Here is a 20,122-nt window from a genome sequence, read left to right as displayed (position 1 = left end):
TATATATTGCTTAGTTTGATTTGATTGTCCTGTGAAAATGTATGCCATTGTTGTTGGAAACTTTGTTTAGATATAATGTCAAAATCTTCTTTTCTAATTCACTAGATTTGCAGCATAAACATTTCTAAATCTCAAAGAGAAGCTCTGTTTTGGTACAAAAAATAACTTTATATATAGTATTAGCAAAAAGACTACATTAAGTTCAGCATCTTTTCACAAAGGAAAAACAAAAACAACGATGAAACAAATTGAACAGAAGAATAGCACAATCTGAGGTAAAACATGTATAAAAATGCTTCTAACCTGAACTTATATACGTATATGAATATGTATATGCTATTTGCCTTGATGTAACCTAACCTGAAAACTACAGAGCAACGACGCTAGGACCAGATTTTGGAGATCCTTTGAATAACATCCCGAAAAGTCCTCCCTTTACTTTGTTGAAATCAAGGGGACTCCATTTCCTTAGGGGTGGTGCTTTAGCAATACTCTTCTTAAGCTCCATATTCTCATCCTTAAGCATTTCGACAGCCAAACTGAGTTGTCGAATCACCTCTTTCTTCAATTCGTCTTTCTCGATTATTTGAGCCTTCTGAGCCTCGTTCACTTCTTTCAGCTTCTCTATTTCCTCCCTGTCGTAACCGTCTTTCGGTTGGACCCCAGAATTGGGCTTCGACTTGAAAAATGTGATTGGAGTCGCCACCGATTATTTATTTAAAAAAATAAATAGGTTAATCGGATAACTTATATCTTACCTGATCTGCGTCTTACCAAAGATATGTCGGATTCGGGAGTCGGTTACGGTCAAGGAAGGATTAGCACCATTGAACCGCCCTTTCGGTACTACGTAATTTCCAGTTGTTTTTAATTAAGAAAATCGAAAGTTAAAATTTAAAGGTAACATATGATCCAAAATTACTTACCTCCGATCAATTTGAAAGAGTACCCTTAAAAAGTCGAGAAACGCGTTAAAGGAAAAGAAAATAAGAGTAAATGAAATAAAGAAAATAGAAGGAAAAAAAATAAAAAAAAAATGATGAAAAACTAAAAGAGGAATAAAAACATATAATTATTAAGTGCAAAATAATAATAATGATAATAAGTAGTAAAATAAAAAAACGCAATCACACCAAAAAAGTAAAAAAAAAAGTCAAGGTTTGGTGAAGTATAACTGTCGGGAAGGAAAAAGACGATAAGGGGTGGGACCGTAGTTAATAAATGAGTGTGATGTATCCCTATAATATAGTAAGAATGAATAAACAAAAAAACATTATGATATAATATATATATATAATAAATATTATAACAAAAAAAATAATTTAATAAAGTAAAATAATAATGTAATATAATATAAATACATGAAAACAAAAAAAATAAAGAAGTATAAAATATAAAAATATAATTAAATGTATATATATGCATATGTTTAAAAAAAGTAAAAATAAAAATAAAATACAATAAAAAATATACATATAATGATAATAATAGTAGCAAAAGAGAAAAATATATTTATATACGTTAATAGTAAAATAATAATAAATATAATAGTTATAAATATATATATATAATAACTTTAAAAAACATTAAAATAATATTAGAATAAAAATAATTAATATATATATATACTTAATAATACGAATTATCAAAAAGAAATAAATAAAAATATGAAAATAATACATAAGGGACCGTTCATCTGCGGCAAACCTCAAAAAAAATGATTTTTAAAAGCCTTTCCTTCCCTCGTTTTAATTATCCTAGTATTTTTTCCAAAACGGCCTCGGGGTTGTGTAGATCTAAAAGAAAAGTTTCGAACGACAACCCCTTTTCCTCGGCCAAAACTGTTTTTTTTTAAGCACAAAGACGAATAACAACACATGCAAGTGAAGAAAAGAATGCGAAAGGTAAAAGCTTTCATCTTTTATTGCTCCTGAATTGTTTACAATAGCTTCAAAACAATCTATTTGCTCGTATTTTTTTCTGGTAATTTCGTATGCCAATCGTGTGTTACAATAGTGAGCTACAATGGCTATTTATAGTGCTTGTGGATCCTATCTTTAAGAGTTTAAAACATAGCAAAATTCTATCATATTTTTAGGAGTTGAATCCTAGCATAATTCTATCCTATTTTTGAGAGTTTGAATCCTAGTAGGACGAAAAATGTGTGTTGACAGCTGCCCCTCTTTGCCCATAGTCGTGTAACGGGGATAGGGCAAAGATTGAAAAACACACTTTTCGTTCGGTGGAGTTGAAAATTGACTCTGATGTTTCAATAACTCCCTGTCGAATTGAGTTACGGATGACTCCTCCGTCGTGAAGTCGAGTTCATCTGGAAGCTTCTAAGCATTATATCCTTCGTCGTGAAGTTGGAATCGAACTCAAAGCTTTTGGCGAGTGGCCTTTGAATCGTCTTCTGGATCAAGATACTTCGTCGTGAAGGTGAAACTTGACCTGAAAACTTCAGTGTTGATGCGTTATAGATGACTCATTCGTCGTGAAGTTGGGTCAATCTGTTTGTGAAATTGGAATCGTACAGGGCCCCTTCGTCGTGAAGTTGAGCCTGAGATTTGGATATCCTTCGCAATGAAGTTGAAATCCAAATATTGTTCCGAGTCCAATATCCTCCGCTGTGAAGTTGAAATTGGTTCTGGAACCGGGAAATTGTTTGTTGACAGTCAGCTGCCCCTTCGCTGTGAAGTTGAGCTTGTGCTGTCTCGAGTCTAATATCCTTCACTGTGAAGTTGAAATTGACTATGAACGAAATCTTGTTGACAATCAGCCGTCCCTTCGTTGTGAAGTTGAACTTGTGTTGTCTCGAGTCCAATATCCTTCGCTGTGAAGTTGAAATTGGCTCTGAAATTTGAAAAATGTTTGTTGACAACCAGCTGTCCCTTCGTTGTGAAGTTGAACTTGTGTTGTCTCGAGTGGCACGATATCCTCCGTCGTGGAGTTGAAATCGCGGATGAAACTGAAAAGTTGTTCGTTGACAACCAGCCGTCCCTTCGTTGTGAAGTTGAACTTGTGTTGTCTCGGGTAGCACGATATCCTCCGTCGTGGAGTTGAAATTGGTTCTGGAATTGGGAAGTTATTCGTTGACAACCAGTCGTCCCTTCGTTGTGAAGTTGAACTTGTGTTGTCTCGGGTAGCACGATATCCTCCGTCGTGGAGTTGAAATCGGTTCCGAAATTGGGAAATTGTTGTTGGTAACCAACCGTCCCTTCGTTGTGAAGTTGAACTTGACTCTAGCTAAAACCTGAAAAAGTTATGCATATATGTGATGAGATGGATGCAATTCTCTTAGGTATACCTAAAATGCATATGCAACATATGTTATTTTTGGGTTCAGGAGAGAAATCTCGATCTCTGGTTGTTTTTCTGGAATCTTGGTTCTGGAATCTTCAAGTTCTGATCCATGGTCTCAAATTCTTCAAATGTTCAAATCTGATGTGCACATTCTATTTTTTGATTTGAGAAATGCTATCCCAAGTATGTGCCTGAGCTGAGTGTAACGGTTCAGATGATGCTTCAAGAGAAATTGTCTCAAAAGAGACAGAACTCGTTTCAAGGGAAACGATCTCAAAGATATTTGTTGTTTCAAGGGAAACGGTCTTAAGGGAGACAAAATTTTGTTTTAAGAAAAACTGTCTCAAGAGAGACAAAACTTAGTTCCAAAAGAAATTGTCTCACGGGGAGATGAAATTAGTTCCAAGGAAAACATATTCAAAGATGATGCTTCAAGAGAAAACTGTCTCAAGGGAGACAAAATTTTGTTTCAAGAGAAGCTGTCTCAAGAGAGACGAAATTCATTTCAAGGGAAATGTTTTCAATGTTTATGTTTCAAGAGAAACTATCTCAAGAGAGACGAAATTCATTTCAAGGGAAATGTTTTCAATATTTATGTTTCAAGAGAAACTGTCTCAAGGGAGACAAAATTTTGTTTCGAGGGAAACTATCTCAAGAGAGACAAAATTCATTTCAAGGGAAATGTTTTCAATGTTTATGTTTCAAGAGAAACTGTCTCAAGGGAGACAAAATTTTGTTTCAAGGGAAACTATCTCAAGAGAGACAAAATTCATTTCAAGGGAAATGTTTCCAATGTTTATGTTTCAAGAGAAACTGTCTCAATGGAGACGGAATTTTGTTTCAAGGGAAACTATCTCAAGAGAGACAAAACTCATTTCAAGGGAAATGTTTTCAATGTTTATGTTTCAAGAGAAACTGTCTCAAGGGAGACAAAATTTTGTTTCAAGGGAAACTGTCTCAAGAGAGACAAAGTTTGTTTCAAGGGAAACTGTCTCAAGAGAGACAATAGTGAGCACGATTCCCTTCGTCGTGAAGTTGAAATCGTGGGTGGCCCCTTCGTCGTGAAGTTGAGCCAGGAATTGGATATCCTTCGTCATGAAGTTGAAATCCAACTTGAAAATGCGAACTGGATCGGTTCTGAATTATCTTTCGAACTCGTCTGAAGTTGATTCTAAGATCTGTCGATCTTTCAATATGTCAAATTGGTTGAAGTGTAGCTTCTTGCTGCTGAGTTAAGCAACCAACATCAATCTTTAAAGGTACTTTTGATTCGAGTATCATTCGTCTTGAAGTCGAAACTTGGCTCTAAAAGCTGCAAAAATTATGTATGTGGGAAAAAATGATGCTCTAAAATGTATGCATAAGATGCATATAACATGAATTGGTTATATTTTATCTCTTGAAAAAGGCCTGATAATTTGCATTAGGATGTTGAATCCCCAAAGATGCCCAAAAAAATGCTCCAATATTTCATGTTGAATCTTCAAAGATGCCACAAATGTTCCTCATTTCTTGCTTCAGCATTGATTCTGAGCATGAGTTTTGTGTCTAAGAGTCACATGTCATTTACCAAGATCCACTCTAGAGAGACTGTCTTGTTTGAAAAAAAATGTTTTTCTTTCTCTTTTAATATCAATTAAAAGAGTTTCGAAAAATGTTTAATCCCAAGTTTTAAAAATATTGCCCCTTTCACGGTTTTACAATTGAGACGAATCATAAAACTAGAGTTCATTGGATATCAAAGAATTAATTACAATGTTAATCCTTCAATAAATTATAGCTATTTGACAATTGTCAAGATCAAAGATATCTTTGAGAGATGGTCAAGTAAGGAAAGGATAAAAAGTCTCAGGTCATTGTGTTTGGTCAAAGGTTTGGCATTTGATGCTCAAAGGTTTGGTATTTGATGTTCAAAGGATTGATGGGGTAGCTTGCATGCTTCTCTACTGGAAGTGTTCTCTGACTCCCAACCTTCGTTGTCACACTTGGATTGTGCGATGCCTTATCAAGGAATTTGTGTGATCGCCTCAGTTGCAAAATTTTTATATTCGAGCCGCCTTCTCAGGTTTTCAACTCGAATCCTCCTTTGGTTTCAAGACGTTATTCAGGATTTACGTCTTGAACCCCCCTTTGTTATTTTTCTCTACCATACATTAATTACATTGTTTTTTTACAAACAAAGATTAATCCTGATGGGCGGGATGAAATCTGAAGATAGTCTCTTCTGTTTAGAAATCCATGTATGATTAGAAGGGACTTTTAAGGCACGTAATGTAGGCCAGGGTTCGTGGTTATGAAAGAAAAGGATAAATAGGCCCAAACAAGTGTTTCAGGGTATTGAACCAAGGATCAATTCATTCTGATGCCATCGATCTTGTCTTGCTCAAAATGTCTCTTTCTCTTGATGCTCTATGATCTTCGAGTGAAGGGATTCAGTGATTCAGGAATGATTGTGCTTGATCAATCTCATTGAAGCTTGATGCACCATTTGTCTTTAGGGAATTTTTGCATGTGCTTTTTGTTCCCTTTTTTATTTTTGTTCTTTCTTTTTTGTTCTTGTTTTTTCCTTTTTTGCTTCTTTTCTTTTTTCTTTTTGCCCTTTTTGTTCTAATTGAATCATCGCACTTGGCATTTGGTTCACCTTTCGGTATCTCATCTGAATCAATGTCTTCACTCATGTGAGCAGATTTTCTCCACCTTGCCCCCTAGTGTGGAGGGTGATCCTTGGTTAGGGTTGAATCAGAAGAAAAAATAATACTATAGGCTCAAAAGGGGACGCAAGGGATATATATTTTCTCCTGTTGTGAAGGGATAAAGAAAGAAAGCCGTTCATCATTCCATACATGTAAGTCTTCACAGAAGAGGTATCCCCAGGGGGATAGATTTTCAGGATTAATTCTATTCACATGAAAACAGTGTAGTTAATGCATGATAGAATTATTTCGAATGAATTATTTTTTCTGCTCCTTGCTCCCAACATGTCTCAATGTTCAGGCTCCTGGCGAGATGCCCCAAACTGTATCTTGGAAGAATGCTCATGTTCAAATGAACAACTCAATGCCTTGGGTTTTAATGGTAAAAAAGGTTAATTTTGAGTCTAAAAAGATAGTTGTGTGATCTTATTGACTCAAAGAAAGGTGTGGGTGTATAAAAAAGATAAAGGTAATGTTCAAGAATTTCAAATAGAGGTAATGTCAAAATTTGGTTTTTTGATAATGACCATGAGTTATTTTGGGTAAAGAATCAATGTGTTTTATTCTAGGGTTTGAGACAGGGTAAGAAAGGTCTAATCTTGTCATATGTCAAAAATCTATAATTCTTGAAGAATTAAAAGAATCCTTAATTCATTTAATATTCAAAGAACTAAAGATTAAAATTTGTTCAATTGCTCCACCTTAGAAAGTAACATGAATTCAAACGTTTAAAATAAGTGTTCAAACAAAATAATCCTCTAAGTGCAAATGGTATATGCCATGCCCCCTTCTTCGGCAAGCGCCTTACAGTTTTCAGAAGAATGTTTGGGAATCCTTATGTGGAAACAATTTCAACATTGTAGCCCTTAGGAGATGGGTACTCTTTTCTCAGATCATCCTGGCAGGCTTAGTCCTACAATCAGCTGATCCAGCTCCCCCTGTACTGATTTCAGTTTTTCTTTAATTGTTAAAATCTGGCTTCCATGTGGTGTAATGTGGTTAAGACCACTTCATCGAATCCTCCGTGATTTAATTTCATGTTTATGAAAATGCTTAAAAATGTAGATGAAGATGCAAAAATGCAAGAATGCATGAAATGTTCGAGGCATTGATCCAAGAAATGTGACTGTTATTATGAATAATCCTTATTGGGGACAAAAATGTTTTATCTTTTAAGAGAAAAAAATATCCTGACAGCTTCTGACATGTTGACTAGTCTTCTGCTTTCGTCTTTCACCGGTTGAATAACATGTCGAACCTCTCCGGCCTCTCCGGATGAACCGTGAAAATGTTGAGTTGTTTTTTGTACTGGTCCAAGAAGTCTCGAATGATCGCATCTCGAGCATTTACTTTTGTTGAGCCTGTTCAAAACGAATTCGTCATTGGAGCCCTTAATTGATAGGAACTATGTGAAGTTCATTAATCTGTTTCTTGAATTCGCCGGCAATGGTCTCCAATTTCAGCTATCATTTTGCCATTGTTGTGTTCAAAGGGACTTCCGAGATACATAACCTTCATCTTGCCCCTGCAACCTCTGCCAGTCAGTTCTTCAAAGATAAGCTTTCATTGTGCTTGATGTAGACCCGGTTCATTTTGAGTCTTTTATAATGCAGCAGAGTGATATACTCTTCAATTGTGGGCACCACGTCTTCTGGATTGAATGTGACACATAGTCGCCTTGTAGATTATCCTCTGTATTTTCATCTCTTGTATTACAACACCTTTGTCCATGGATTCAGATTATTCGAGTTTTAACAAACACGTTTTAGTGGATCAATGACCTCTTTTTAATGATGCAAGTGATGAAAATAAAATAAAATAAAGATGAAAAGAGTTAGTGAGGTGAAAAATAATCAAAAACGATCATAAAAATGAAAGTCCTACCCCACATGATACCTACCCCACATGCTTATTATTCCTACCCGGACATGATCTCTATCCCGCATGCTAATTTCAAACAAATCCTAACCGCATATTTGTCTAGTTCGCATGCTTTGAACAGAAAGTAAAGCATGAAATAAAGCAGCCTAGGGTTTGAAGTGAGGTTTTGGGGTGGGCTCTAATTCTCCATAGTCTCCCGGTTTAGGTTCTAAAAAAACGGTACCCGAGTTCTCCTTGCTGGTGTCCCTTTGGGCTTGCCACACCCTTAGTCCTAAACCCATCACAGGTTTGTGCGGACTAAGTTAAACTCGAGAGGACACATTCCCTTATGTCTATGCGGAGAATAAATTCACACGAAGACATAAGGTATATGAATCCCGAATGCTACTTGCTAGGCATATGCGGTGAATAAATTCACACGAATGCGTCGCTTTCACCCCCACTTAAAACGGGTTCGGAGCTCGGGTTTAGAGCCTTAGATGAAAAAAGACTTTAAGGGATGAAATCATTGAGAAAACGGTTAGTACAACTAATTACTCGAAAATATAATCAAAAGTAAGTAATAAGGATCGAAATGTTACCTTAAAATTTAAACTTACCCTTTTCATTAAAAAGACAACTGGAAATTACCTTAGCCTGACTCACTTACCTGTGTCCCCAGCGGAGTCGCCAAGCTGTCGTAACCGTCTTTCGGTTGGGCCCCAGAATTGGGCTTCGACTTGAAAAATGTGATTGGAGTCGCCACCGATTATTTATTTAAAAAAATAAATAGGTTAATCGGATACCTTATATCTTACCTGATCTGCGTCTTACCAAAGATATGTCGGATTCGGTTACGGTCAAGGAAGGATTAGCACCCTTGAACCGCCCTTTCGGTACTACATAATTTCCAGTTGTTTTTAATTAAGAAAATCGAAAGTTAAAATTTAAAGGTAACATATGATATAAAATTACTTACCTCCGATCAATTTGAAAGAGTACCCTTAAAAAGTCGAGAAACGCGTTAAAGGAAAAGGAAATAAGAGTAAATGAAATAAAGAAAATAGAAGGAAAAAAAATAAAAAATAAATGATGAAAAACTAAAAGAGGAATAAAAACATATAATTATTAAGTGCAAAATATAAATAATGATAATAAGTAGTAAAATAAAAAACGCAATCACACCAAAAAAGTAATAAAAAAAAAAGTCAAGGTTTGGTGAAGTATAAGTGTCGGGAAGGAAAAAGACGATAAGGGATGGGACCGTAGTTAATAAATGAGTGTGATGTATCCCTATAATATAGTAAGAATGAATAAACAAAAAAAACATTATGATATAATATATATATATATAATAAATATTATAACAAAAAAAAATAATTTAATAAAGTAAAATAATAATGTAATATAATATAAATACATGAAAACAAAAAAAATAAAGAAGTATAAAATATAAAAATATAATTAAATGTATATATATGCATATGTTTAAAAAAAGTAAAAATAAAAATAAAATACAATAAAAAATATACATATAATGATAATAATAGTAGCAAAAGAGAAAAATATATTTATATACGTTAATAGTAAAATAATAATAAATATAATAGTTATAAATATATATATATAATAACTTTAAAAAACATTAAAATAATATTAGAATAAAAATAATTAATAATATATATATATATATACTTAATAATACGAAATATCAAAAAGAAATAAATAAAAATATGAAAATAATACATAAGGGACCGTTCATCTGCGGCAAACCTAAAAAAAATGATTTTTAAAAGCCTTTCCTTCCCTCGTTTTAAATATCCTAGTATTTTTTCCAAAACGGCCTCGGGGTTGTGTAGATCTAAAAGAAAAGTTTCGAACGACAACCCCTTTTCCTCGGCCAAAACTGTTTTTTTTTCAAGCACAAAGACGAATAACAACACATGCAAGTGAAGAAAAGAATGCGAAAGGTAAAAGCTTTCACCTTTTATTGCTCCTGAATTGTTTACAATAGCTTCAAAACAATCTATTTGCTCGTATTTTTTTCTGGTAATTTCGTATGCCAATCGTGTGTTACAATTGTGAGCTACAATGGCTATTTATAGTGCTTGTGGATCCTATCTTTAAGAGTTTAAAACATAGCAAAATTCTATCATATTTTTAGGAGTTGAATCCTAGCATAATTCTATCCTATTTTTGAGAGTTTGAATACTAATAGGACGAAAAAGGTGTGTTGACACTCCCTTAACTTCATCACTCCATCATCGAACACCTTCGTCGGCACTTCTTGCCTTACTTGTGAGGCAAGGAAGTTTCCATCTTGGTTAACGATATGTCCACCTTTAGTCACTATACGGGTTTCATATTTTTTTTCCTGCCTGGGATCCTCGGCTTCATCAACAGTTCATAATGTTCGGGGTCATCAATGTTAGATTTCAGTTATTTAGTTTGTTAGGCAGTTATTAATTTGTTAGTTTGTTAGATAACTAATGATGGATGTGTATATATAGGCCTTAGTTTTGTAAATCATTAGTACAATAAATAAGAGAATAAAAGCACTTTTTCTGTAAAATTACCTTTTAACATGGTATCATGAGTCAGATTACTTCCCGTGACTCTCTTCCTTTTAGTCAAAATTGATTTAGGTTTTTCTTTTCTCCCTTTCTTCCTCTGTTGCAGCGATGGAAACCTCCATCATTGATTTCAATCACCCGCTTTTCTTGCATGCCTCCGATGCGCCTGGCTTCCTTCTTGTTTCGCATCAGCTTCTCGGTATCGAAAACTATGGAATATGGAGTCGGTCCATGAAGATCGCCCTGCTTGCAAAAAACAAGCTCGGTTTTGTCACCGGTGATTGTAGAAGAGATGATTTTGATGAGTCGTTTCATCCACAATGGGAGAGATGCAATGCTCTCGTATTATCCTGGATCCTCAATACAGTCAGCAAGGAGCTTTCGGCTGGGATCGTTTTCGCATCCAGTGCCGCTTCGGTTTGGCAAGATCTGAAGGAAAGATTTGCTAAGGTTGATGGTTCCAGATCTTTCTTCCTTCACCGTGAAATTGCGCTTCTAACTCAAGGTGACTCTTCAATTTCAGCTTATTTCACTCGATTGAAGTTACTTTGGGATGAGTATGAAGCCTTGGCCCCAATCTCCCCTTGCGATTGTGTTCTTTCTCAACGCACGATTACGCATTACACACAGTAGAAATTGTTCCAGTTTCTTATGGGCCTCAATGAGACTTACGCTGCCGTACGAAGTCAAATCTTGCTTCTGCAGCCATTACCTTCTGTGAACCTTGCGTATTCGATGCTAGTCCAGGAGGAGGCACAGAGAATTCATTCTTCTGCTCTTTCTCCACTCTCTGAAGTCTCGGCTATGTATTCTAACTCTGCTGGCAACACTGAAAGAACGAGATTCTCTGGTGTGTGTGATTACTGTAAGGTTCGAGGGCACAAACGTGAGAACTGCTACCGATTAATTGGATTCCCTGCTGATTTCAAGTTCTCCAAGAAGAGAGGCAGTCAAGTAGCTTTGACTTCCACTCGATCTGTGCTTGGTTCTCACAATACATCGAGCCCTGAGTTACAACAAGTTGTTGCCTCTACTGTTCCTATGTTCACACAAGCTCAGTATGATCAGATACTTTACCTCTTGAACAAGGAATCTTCTATGGATCCAGCAGCTAATACTGCAGGTATTGATTCTGCAAATAATAGTCTTTCTTTCAATTGGATATTAGATACAGGTGCCACTGACCATATGTTATCCGATTTTAAAAAATTAATATCTCCTGTCCCATGTACATCAGATTCTCGGTTTGTTCATTTACCTAATGGCCAATCAGCTCCCATTACACATACAGGTTCTTTTTCCCTTAACCAAAATTGTTCACTTACCAATGTCCTATTTGTTCCACAATTTGCTCATAACCTCCTTTCTGTTTCCAGACTAACCAAAGAGCTCCAGTGTAGTGTTTCTTTTTACCCTAACTTTTGCATTTTACAGGATCTCTCCACTGGAAAGATGAAGGGGATTGGTAGAGAGTCTCACGGGCTGTATTTTTTTGATTCTTCCACTTTTGGTTCTGGTATTTTTCCTGTTTCACACTGTAATTCTTCAAATTGTATGAGTCTCTCAACCATCAATAATACTAAGCTTTGGCATGCTCGTTTAGGGCATTCATCTTTCTCTACTTTGCATAAAATACCATATTTGCATTCTTATAGATTTCATGCTGACAGTGTTCATAAATGTTCTATTTGTCCTCTTGCTAAGCAATCTAGGTTACCCTTTCCTCAGAGTATTTCTAGAGCAGCTAAACCTTTTGATCTAATACATATTGACCTATGGGGACCTTATAGGGTTTCTACTCATAGTGGTTATAGGTCCTTTCTCACCATTGTTGATGACCACACAAGAATGTCTTGGATTTTTTGTTGAGGCTTAAGAGTGATGCAATCCTCTCTTTAAAACAGTTCTTTGCCTATGTCAAAAATCATTTTTCAGTCACAATTAAGTTCGTTAGAAGTGATAATGGTTCTGAGTTCTTTGCTAATGAATGTTCTTCCTTTTTTTCTTCCTTGGGTATTGTTCATCAAAGCTCGTGTGTTCATACTCCTCAGCAAAATGGTATTGCTGAAAGAAAACACAAACATTTGTTAGAGGTAGCTAGAGCTCTTAAATTTCATTCTCAAGTTCCTGTTAAATTTTGGGGAGAGTGTGTTACTACCGCTTGTATATCATTAACAGGTTACCTTCTTCTACTTTAGATGGGAAAAGTCCTTTTGAAATCCTTCATGGTAAACCTCCAAATCTCTCTCATATGAGAGTTTTTGGTTGTTTGTGTTATGCCACTCAACCAAATTATAAGGACAAATTTTCTCCAAAAGCTATACCTTCCATATTCATGGGTTACTCTGCTACTCAAAAAGGTTACATTCTGTTTAATCTTGAGAAACAATCATTCTTTGTTAACAGAGATGTCAAGTTTCATGAGGACGTTTTTCCTTTTAAATTTCCCATTTCCTCTTCTTCCTTATTTTTTCTTATTCAAGATGTTTTTGATTCAGATTTTTTGGTCATGCCCTTTCATACTACTCAGTTTAATTCTCCTATACCTTCTGGGACTTCAAATCAGTTTGTATCACCTCAAGCTTCAACAAATGATTCCTTTTTACCTCAACCTTCCCCTCACCTTTCTGTTTCGGAAGACTCTTCCTTAAGTAGTATTTCCATCCCTCCTAGACAATATACTAGGGTCAAAAAACAGCCTGCTTGGTTACATGATTATGTTCAGTCTTACCAGTCTTCTTCTCTTCCAGGTACTTACCCAATTTCTAATTTTCTTTATTATTCTCATCTTCATGTTAAAACTCAACTTTACCTTTCTTCTGTCTCTCTTTTGGTTGAACCTAAGACCTATAATGAAGCCATTCAAAATCCTGTATGGGTTAAGGCTATGAATGAGGAGATTTTAGCTTTGGAATCGAATAATACTTGGTCATTGGTTCCCCTGCCCTCTAATAAGTCTCCTATTGGAAGTAAATGGGTGTATCGCATCAAATATAATTCGAATGGAGATGTGGAGCGGTTTAAAGCTCGTCTTGTTGCTAAAGGATACACTCAAAGAGAAGGGGTTGATTATGTTGAGACCTTCTCTCCTGTGGCAAAGCTGGTCACTGTAAGAACAGTCCTGGCTCTTGCATCTATTCATCAATGGCCTCTTTTTCAGATGGATGTTTACAATGCTTTCCTCCAAGGTGATTTGGTTGAGGAGGTATATGTCCTTGCCTGATGGTTTTTGCAGTCAGGGGGAGACTAGGGTGTGTAGACTGCAAAAATCCTTATATGGACTAAAGCAGGCTTCGAGGCAATGGAACATGAAGCTGACAGAGGCCCTTCTAATGGCAGGTTATTCTCAAAGTAAATTTGATTACTCATTGTTTACTAAGTCACAAGAAAACAAAATTGTCATGATGCTTATATATGTGGATGATCTTTTGATAACTGGAAATGACAATAGACTGATTCAAGAACTCAAAGATATTCTGAATAGAAATTTTAAGATGAAAGACCTGGGTGAACTGAGGTATTTTCTTGGTTTGGAAATATTGAGATCAGAAAAGGGAATAGTTATAAGCCAAAGAAAAATGCATTAGAGTTAATTGAAGAAACTGGATTAGGGGGTGCAAGGCCTATTGCAACTCCCTTGGAACAGAATAAAAGACTGGTTTCTGAAGATGAGTTGTTAGAAGACAAAACGTTATCAAAGGTTGATTGGGAAGTTAATCTACCTCACTAACACAAGACCTGATTGCTTATTCAGTACAACTTCTGAGCCAGTTCATGCAGCAACCAAGGAAATTATACTTGGAAGCAGCTTTGAGGGTGGTCAGGTATATCAAAGGCAGACCAGGTCAAGGAGTGTTGTTGAGTGCAGAAAGTCAGTGCCAACTTCAGGCTTTTTGTGACTCAGATTGGGCGACTTGCCCTACTACTAGGAGATCAGTAACAGGTTTCTGTGTGAAACTAGGAGACTCATTGTTGTCTTGGAAGTCCAAGAAACAAAATACAATAGCAAGGTCATCTGCCGAGGCAGAATATCGTAGCATGGCAATGACTGCTGCAGAAATAGTTTGGTTAACAGGTTTGTTAAGTGAGCTTGGGTTCAAGAACATGGGACCAGCTAGATTGATGTGTGATAACAAGGCAGCTCTTCAAATAGCAGCAAATCCAATTTTCCATGAGAGAACAAAGCACATTGAAATTGATTGCCATTTTGTACGAGAAAAGATTCAAGAAGGAATAATTGAAACAGAGTATGTGAAGACAACAGATCAACAAGCAGACATTCTTACAAAGGCCTTGGGAGTTCAACAACATGAATACTTAATTTCCAAGTTGGGGTTAATTAACATCTTTAACCACCAACTTGAGGGGGAGTGTTAGATTTCAGTTATTTAGTTTGTTAGGCAGTTATTAATTTGTTAGTTTGTTAGATAACTGATGATGGATGTGTATACATAGGCCTTAGTTTTGTAAATCATTAGTACAATAAATAAGAGAATAAAAGCACTTTTTCTGTAAAATTACCTTTTAACAATCAACTTCAGATTCAGCATAATCATTGGAATCAAAACTCTCGGAGCTGATATCAAAGCTTTTATCCATAAAATTCATGGCCTTCTCGGAATGGTACTTGATGGAAGAAAATGGAGATCTCAATGATGTTACGAGTCGAGTTCATGGGTCCGACTTGATTTGATCATACCGTTTGGCTAGCAAACGGTGGGATCGGTAGAAATCTTCGACCATGCTAATCAACTCGGGACGCTTCTTGTAATACATTTCTGCAAGTTCGGCGAAGGAATCTGAATCTTCCTCGATCAATTTCAGCATATCCTTATCATTAAGATAACCCAAGTCCATCATTTCAGCAAATAAAGAGAACAACAAACAAAAGCATGGTACAAGAAATGTTGAAACATAAAATAAATAAAAAAACATGTATTTCATACTACAAGACATCGACATCTCAGGCGCCCCTAAAAAAAGGCAAAAAAGAACATCAATGGCCTCCAACGGTCAAGAAACAATAAAGCTTCAAGAAAAACGAAAGATAATCTGAGATTGTAATAAACAGAGGGGAAAAAAGAGATATGGGTTTTACCAGAAACAGTGGACTGAAGCCATTGGGATCGCTTTGAATCGTCGTGATGAGTATCGAACCACCACCACCGTGAATTTTCCATCTTGCTCATCATTTGAACCATATCTTCTCTCTTTACCTTAAAAAAACAAAGGCCAAAGTGTCAGATTTTACAGTTAAGATCAAAGGAGGAGGAGGAGGAAATGGAAAATGATGGTAAGAAAAACAGAGATGTTCGCCTATTTATCTGTATTTATGCACATAAAGGGGTACAAAACAAGAAATAGTTTAGGCGTGGAAAATGTTCAAACCTACCAAAAAAGAAACACTAACTAAATACTAAAAATCTGAATTACTGGAAAGAAAGCAAAAAGATTTATATGGAAAGAAATCTGCTACTTCAATCTAATGTCCCCTCCCAGAACTACATCCAGAGTCACATCCCCTCATCAAGAACCGAAAAATGCCATTACTGTGCAGAGTTTGAAGCTCGTAATAAACATGGAAAACAAAGTAGAAAAGGGAACCTTTTTAACATTCAAGTGTGTTAAAGCTTATTGGCAAGGTGAGATTTACCAAGATACAGAGGGAGCCTTCCTATTTTGTCTTCTGGATTTTCTCGCTTTGCGACTACTAATAAATAGGGTAAACTACACAGGTGACCACTAAAATATTACCCGAGTTCATTTTAACCATCGACATTTCGATTCAATCAATCACACCACTCAACTATTTAAAATTCTTCAATCGAACCATTGACCATTAACTTTTAACGAAAGAGGTGACATGGTAGTTAAAAAACTTAGTATAATTGCATATTTGATCTTCAATATTTATACATTATATCATTTTAATCATCATTTTATTCAATTAAAATAAATTTAATCTCCAATTAAATCGTGACACGTGTCAATAATTGATTAGAGAATATTTTCTTAATTTTTATTTATTCAATCTAATAGTTTTCTATCCAATATGGTATTGACACCCATGAAGATTCAAACCTTGAACCACCAGACTAAGCCTTCAACTTTGTTTTATAATACAACATTTTTTATATGACTTGTAACAATTAATGATAGAAAAGAAAAAAAAAAGAAAATATGCTAACAAAGGGATTTAAACTAAAGGTTGCAAACATGATGTCATAACCACTAAGTCAAATCAAATACTCGAAGAACATTTTTAGTATATTTTATATGTTTATATTTTATGTTAATTTAATATTATATATATAATTATTAATTATAATTTAATATTTATTGATAATTATCTTTCTATTAAATTATATTAAAAATTTATATATTAAAAATTAAGAATTATTTGTTCTATTAAATTATATTTTTCCATTAAGTTATAATTTATTATATATATTATAATTAATAAATATATATAAAACAAAACTAAAAGTATTATTTAATTATTTGATTTGCCGTAGTAGTTATGCTTGTTTCATCCATACTTGTGATTGTTGGTTCAAATCCATTTATTAGCATTTTTACTTTATTTTGTCTGTTATTAACTAGTTTATGTTATATAAAAAAAATTGTTATATAAAATCAAGTTGAAGGCTTAGCCTAGTGGTATAAGTGTTGCTTTGTATGTACATTATCCCAGGTTTGAATCTTCATTATGGTTTGGGAGGTTTTTCCTTCCTATTTTCTCACCTCCTCCGATAAAAGTTAACAGTCAATGATTAAATTAAAACATTTTAAATAGTTGAGTGATCTGATTGATCTAATTAAAACGTCATTAATCAAAATGAACAATAGTTTAATGGTCACCCTTGTAGTTTATCCTATTAAATACTCTGGATTAGACTCTTATAATAGTGAAATAATTGGCTTTATTAGCAAAATAGTTTTTTAATTTTGGGTAAATTTAGTACCTAACTATTATGTTTGTTCTTATTTGATGGAGAGAGGCGCAAGAGGAAAAGCTCTCGGCGCACGATAGTTGGCTTATTGTTTGTTGTCATTTTCCTTCCTATCTTCTCTTTTCTTTGTTGTTTTCTTGTGAATTTTTGATCTGGTTCTGGTGGTTTGCTATCTGGGAGTTGGGTTCATTACATGTATTGGTGGAAGCTTTTTGTGGTCAAGAGCATGTCCTAGAATTTTATCCTTTGGTTGTGTGTGATGAGTCGATTGTTGTTAAGCTAACTCTTGAGGCCCTAAATTAGAGGATCAAGTGCTGGAAGTTCTTTTTGGTAGGTCAATTCTTGGGAGACCTTCCAATTTTGGATCCTTGCAGCATGTGATCAAGAACCTTTGAAGGATGATGGGAGAAATTGAGATCCGGATGGTTGGGGATAATTTGTTCATTTTTCAATTTGTTAATGCCACGGCTCAGGATTGAGTGCTCGAAAATAGTCTTAGCATTTCTAGAATATTCCTATAATTTTGAGGAAATGGGAACCAAATTTGCAGAGGTTGGAGATTAGGCTGGCACATATCTCGGTTTGGTTTCATCTTGCGAATGTTTCCCTGGAGCTTTTTACTTCGAAGGGGCTAAGCTACATTGCCAGTGCTCTTGATGTTCCTCTATACATGGATAGCTTTATTGCGTCTCGTCAAAAACTTGTTTATGCTAAGGTATGTATCGAAGTAGCTCCTCATTTTAATATTCCTAGAACAATTCATGTTATGCTTAGTAACGGACTGAAAATTTCAATTGGAGTAGAAATACCTTGGTTTCCTTCTCATTGTTTTAAATGTAACACGATTTCACATTCTGAGAGAATTGTTTAGAGAAAATTAGATAGAATGAGAAAGTATGGAAGGCAAAGAATAGTGATTCTTTGCCTGAGAAGAGTGATACAATTCTGGAGGATGTTCAAGTATTGAGTAATGTGCACTTGAAGGGAGTTGTAGAGGGGGTACTTCTTATGTTAACCTTAAAGATGATCTAAGGTTGGGGTGAATAGTGGAGTGGTGTTAGAGGGGGAGAAACCTTTGAAGTCTATTGTTCAAGTAATTTCTGAGGTGTCTTTGACTGAAGAGGATGGTGATTCTTCACCTTTGCAGGTCAAGTCCCAGCCAAAAGCGCGAGGTAGGGGACGTTCTTCTGGGAATAAAGCCAAATCGACTTTTAAAAATATGTTTGAAGTTTTGGGGTCGATTGATTAGGAAAATATTCCCTTAACTATTGAACAAGTGCGGAAGGTAAGGGCAGCTGCATAGGAGGTTGTAGAATTGCTTAATGATTTGAAGTTAGGAGGAGCACCTTGACGAAGTTAAGAAAAGGGGTAAGGGGTTAGACGTTTTGGTTGGGACATCTCCAAATGCCTCATTATTGCTTGCTTTTGGAACATTAGGGGGTTTAATTCCCCTTCCAAGCAAATGATTGTTCGAAAAAGGATTGATAAGATGCATGTTGACGTTCTTTGTCTTTTTGGAAACCAGGGTTAAGGCGGATAAGGCATGGGATATTGATAAGGGTTGCTTTGAAGATTGGCATGTTGCTTTTAATTACTCTTGTGCAGCTAATGGTCGTATCTAGGTGATTTGGAGGAAGTCTTTAGTGTTTGATATTTTTCATGTTTCAGATCAATCGTTATCGTTTATTGGTTCGTTTAAAAGGACTAAAGTGTGTATTACAACCGTGTATGGTAGTAATGATGGGGTTGCGAGGTCTTTACGGCGTGATCTTAAGGAGATGGATTGTATGATGGATTCTTCTACCTGGATTTTGGGGTAATTTTAATGTTCCTTTGTGTCTTGCTGAATGTTCTAATTCTTCTAGTTTAGTTTTGCCTACTACTGATATTGTGGGGTTGAGGATTTTATGGAGTAGTTGTTGTATGATCACTCGTTCATTGGCCCCCTTTTCTCTTGGTTAAACCGTCATGGTAAAAGCTACATTGTTCGAAAACTTGGTCAAGTTTTGATAAAATCTGCTTGGGCGGTTTCTTTACCAACTTCACATGTTGAGTTTTTGACCCCGGGTGTTTTGGACCATAGTCCTATTGTGGTTTGGTTTGAGAAGGCGCTGCCTGCTAGTAAACCAAAGTCCTTCAATTTTTTTAATTGTTGGGTGTTACATGAGATTTTTCTGCAGGTCGTTGGGATTCTTAGGCTAACGTTGTTCAAGGTAATTATGTAACCCCTAGACCCGGCATGGACGTTATGCCCAAATCTAGGTGGTTACATATCTTATTTAAAAATTTCTTTTCATATTTAAAATATTGTTTAAATCCATATACAATGTAATATGAAATTAGTTATAAGAAAAATTCATACGATAAACGTCTACATATCAATATATACATGTATCAGAAAAACCGTATAAAACATATACATAGCAAAATATCGGTAATACAGATATATCGAGACGGAAGCAAAAACAAGTGTCACCAAAGTATAACAAAAAGGTATATACAGCTATACAGTGGTACAAAGATAGGAGTAGTACGTCCTCCAGATGCCAAGTCTTATAGCCTACGGTTTGTTACTATCTGAAAAGGTTAAAATTTACATAATGAGCTAAAAAGTCCAGTGTGCTCCTTACGGTGTAAAAAAACATACAAATAAAATACTTCAGTAAAATCAATTTATCAAACATGTTTTAAAAATAAGAACACTAACCCCATCCGATCACCAGAATGTGTAGGTTCCCCA

At 35.4% G+C, this 20,122-nt stretch overlaps 1 pseudogene; it reads right to left on the bottom strand.

The window, feature by feature from the left end:
- Positions 1-255: 255 nt before the first annotated feature.
- LOC120208633 lies at positions 256-15,630 on the bottom strand (annotated as a pseudogene).
- Positions 15,631-20,122: the final 4,492 nt, after the last annotated feature.

Source organism: Hibiscus syriacus, unplaced genomic scaffold (assembly GCF_006381635.1).
Source record: "Hibiscus syriacus cultivar Baekdansim isolate YM2019G1 unplaced genomic scaffold, ASM638163v2 tig00016725_pilon, whole genome shotgun sequence".
NCBI lineage: Eukaryota > Viridiplantae > Streptophyta > Magnoliopsida > Malvales > Malvaceae > Hibiscus > Hibiscus syriacus.
This window is presented reverse-complemented; position numbering and strand designations above follow the sequence as displayed.